The sequence below is a fragment of the Amborella trichopoda genome, chromosome 5 (assembly GCF_054954075.1).
Source record: "Amborella trichopoda isolate Santa Cruz 75 chromosome 5, AtrichopodaSantaCruz75HAP2 v2.0, whole genome shotgun sequence".
In the NCBI taxonomy this organism is placed as follows: Eukaryota; Viridiplantae; Streptophyta; class Magnoliopsida; order Amborellales; family Amborellaceae; genus Amborella; species Amborella trichopoda.
Window position 1 is genome coordinate 21,429,628 of NC_142340.1, and position 4,098 is coordinate 21,433,725.

The 4,098-nt window shown below is 34.0% G+C and overlaps 1 long non-coding RNA gene across 1 annotated transcript; it reads left to right on the forward strand.

Annotated features, from left to right (window-relative positions):
• The first annotated feature begins 880 nt into the window (after positions 1 to 880).
• LOC148782016 (uncharacterized) lies at positions 881 to 3,745 on the forward strand. Its single transcript, XR_016056315.1, has 2 exons — positions 881 to 1,019; positions 3,062 to 3,745. It is a non-coding gene; the product is annotated as an uncharacterized LOC148782016 (long non-coding RNA).
• The last annotated feature ends 353 nt before the right edge of the window (positions 3,746 to 4,098 follow it).

Consider the following 4,098-nt stretch of genomic DNA (forward strand, 5'->3'; position numbering starts at 1 on the left):
TAAATCACTTTAAAAAACGCGTTGAAATTCAACGAAGTCAATGTAATTAATGTAGAAATATAGGCCTATAAATAAAGAGTGACGTTTGTATAAGGTGTCCTCCTTATACTGTAGAAACAAGGCGTACCTATAAAATTTACTTCAAGATGTTGTTATGGTGTCAAGAACTTTAGGATAGCTTCAAAATCTCTTTTTATCTTTAGTTATAATTTTTTTATATAAAATGGTACAGATCAAGCTCATCAAGAAACACTTGAAAATTTTTAAAATTTTTTCTAAATGATGGAAAAATATAAAAATGAATATCAATGACTAAATAAATTTCTAATCTTTACCGTAGTATAAAAAACATTAAAATAGTAAAAAAGATGAAGACAAAATTGAGTTATATATAATATAATAGTAAATAGCATATCGGTTAGTGGGTCTAGCCGTCACCTACGTAGTAAATAAATAGTGTGTTTAAGAAAAAAAGCATAAATGGTAAATAAATGGCATGTATAAGAAAAAACACATGAATTTGGAAATAAATGGCATGTTCCCTTATGTATTTGCATCTTTAAATTTCAAAGCATGTGTATATTATGGCAGTTGCACAAGAATTGTGATTCATTAATGCATGGCGGCATGTATTAAAATGGACTATGATTGATGCCGTACTTTTAATCCTGACAAAGATTTTCTAACTATCCCTTTCGTATTCCATCTCTCTTTCGTATTCTGGTTTATTTCTTCTCCCATTTCTGTATCTCTCCCCTTCTCTCGCCTCCACCATGCACTCTCTCCCCTTCTCTAGCCTCCACTACGCACTCTCTCTTTCACCACGCCTCCACTACGCATTCTCTCTTTCACCATGCCTCCACCACGCACTCTCTCTTTCACCATGCATTGTCTCCCTTTATCTCGCCTCCACCATGAACTCTCTCCCCTTCTCTCCCCTCGACCACGCACTCTCTCTTTCAAGCATTGTCGTCTTCCTGCTTCAAAGTTCAAAGTTCAACCGTCTAAGTCATACCCAGGTATTTCTTTTTGTTCACAATGTACTTATTGTGTTATTCTTTGATTTTTGTAATTTTCTTTTGATAATTTATAATATATTATCTGGATTGTAGAGACTAATATGTTATTCTTTAATGTAAACTTTTCATTGTTGAGATTTTTTTTTCTATTTTGTGTACTGTTATTTTCATACTTTCAAAAAAAAAAAACATGCTTTCTTCAGAGTTGATTCCTGTTTTCATTACGTGTTTTCTGGAGGGAAGGTTTTGGTTAGAATCTTATTCTAATGTTGTATGTCAGTTGCTCATGAACTACAAACTTGTGATTGAAATAATGTCACCTCAAGAGAAATTGTATTTTGGGTTCATGGTCGTGCTGTGATTACTCAAAAGTCAGAGTTCAGAACTCTCACATTTTGTTGAATCCATAAGTTTGCATGTGATTTCCATTTTTTCTGTCTAAGATTTGAACTTGTTAACTTAAGACAACACTATAAATGTAGTTAGGAAGATTCATTTGTGACTAAGAAATTATGACAACTTCTTTGTTTTGTTTTTGAAGAAATGGTTAACAAAGAAGTTGTTCTTTGTCATTGGGTGAGAAAGAAGCAGCTGCCATAGAATTTTCTCCATCTATAATATATTATTTAGATTGTAGAGACTAATATGTTATTCTTTATTGTAAACTTTTTTTTGGCGAGATTTTTTTTTATCTATTCTATGTACTGTTATTTTCATACTTTAAAAAAAAAAAAACATGCTTTCTTCAGAGTTGATTCATGTTTTCTGGAGGGAAGGTTTTTGTTAGAATCTTATTCTAATGTTGTATGTCAGTTGCTCATGAACTACAAACTTGTGATTGAAATAACGTCCCCTCAAGAGAAATTGTATTTTGGGTTCATGGTCTTGTTGTGATTATTCTTCTTGCTTTGGCAAATTACATAGAAAAGTTCGGACCCTCTAGCTTTTAGTGGAACTATACAGGTTTTCGCATTTAGCCTTTTCTTTCCTTTTACTTTCAATTAAAATAAATTTTATAGGGCTAACTATAGTCATAGAGCTTTCAGATGAATCAGATCTCACTCATGAGTCATTTGACATCTATACTTCTGAGTTCTGACTTCGTTTCATGTCCAAAGAATGGTTTATGTTATGTCTTTAAGTTCCATTTAGGTTGTATTCACTTGAGATTTTAAATTATTAGCGTCAAGCTTACCTCTATTGCTGCAAATTCATTTATATGCCAACCACACCCTTATTGTAAACGGAAAAAGTTTATAAAAGGTTGCAAGTAGAATTAGAGATGCCCTTCAAAATCCATCAGAAAAGTTGTTTTAATATTGAAAAACCCTTTATTTGGTCATCTAGGCATCAAGATGGATGAATATGAGAAAATAAATAAATTATTTTGAGTCTTAGATATAGTGGATATGGCAACGCATTGTCTAGTCTGTTCATTTTTAAGAGTTTCATATGTTTATAGATCCACTTGATTTTAACCATTTTTTAAATTTATATTTTATTATTAGATTTCAAAATAGAATTCCAATTGGCCCTTAGAGTTTATTCAACCAAAATTTGATAATATATCTTTAATTTGGAGGTGCACCTTATTTGAATTGTTTAAGGTTGCAAGCTTATAGAAACCACGCCTATTTTTTGATAGAAAATGTGATTTGGGTCTTGAGAACACCAGAGAACAACTCCTGCCATTTCTTTCACCTAAATAGAGTTTATTCTTCAGAGTTTATTCTTCTGCAGTTATTTTATCTTGGCTATCCTATAAAGATACCACTGCTACGTAGAAACGGCATGCAACATTGCCAAGCCAAATGATATTATGCACTCATGTGTGTATATTGTATATTTAGTTATTTACATGTTTTTGAGAAATCAAATTTTCATATTTCATTTGTTTCAAGGTATGAATTTTTAAATGGACATAAGTGAAATAGTATGGTAGATACTCCCTTTTTAGCAGTTACATGTTTATGCAACACCTGCCTTTTTAACAGTTACATGTGACCTACCTTCTTAGCTAACTTATATCTTCTTACTTGAAGGATGTTTGTTCAAAGGGTTACTATTCTAGATTTGGAAAAATATGAAATTATTTTTGAAGATGCAAGTGATTTGCATGAATTGCTTCGAGGTACATTGATGAAAACTATCTTTGAATGGGAGACCCAGCTTAATTGGGGTCACTTATCCTTGAAGACCCCTTCCCAAGTTGCCACCCCACAACATCTTCAGAGGGGTCTCGTCCTGGCCTCCTCCATCGGCCTCCCTCAAGTATTACACACTGAATCTTCTTCTGAAGAAGAAGACCTCTCCCCTTAATCTTATAATTGGTTGCGATGGCCATATAGGAAGTTGGAGGCCAAGGGGAAGAAAGAGAAACTGCTGACATCCATGAAAGTGGATTTCACGGGGGAGGTAGTCGTTGTTGAGAAAGCTCTGCAAGTTTTCGAGTTGAACTGGAGCCTGGTACTCAAAAGGAAGTGGCCTCAAAAAAGAGAGGTTCAAAGACTACTCTCCGAACTCCCCAATTAGCAGCTCTCTCCTGGCCCTTCTGGGGTCACCAGGGGTAGGAAAGAATTCCACATTCACTGATGTGATTGATATGCAGAGTTCTTTTTTTAGCTGCCTTCTTCTGCTGCCTCGTTCTGCTTCCTCATTCACTATTGTGTTCGTTAGTTTATCAGTAACTTTATGTTAATATTTTGAACAAGTAGGGTGTTCCCTTCTTTTGCTTGGTTCCTCTTATTTCAATTAATTTACTGAATGGTTATTGCTTATTTGATGTTCATAATCGGTCAACATAGGAAATTTAGGTATTTTCAAATATATTTTGTAAGATATTGAACCATCAACACTTGTTGTTTGATGGGAGACCCATAGAGTTGATGGATCAATCTCTTGGTGATCCATGGACTTCAAACCAGGTTTTGACATGCACATTGGGCTTTTTTGTGTTCATGCAGATGCGACAAATAGTCCCTATATTTATTCAGTTGTAGCCATGTTGTGAACCCTTATTTCTTCTATTGTTGTCATGTTGTGAAATGTTTATTTGAGTCTCAGTATGCCCATGTCCCCG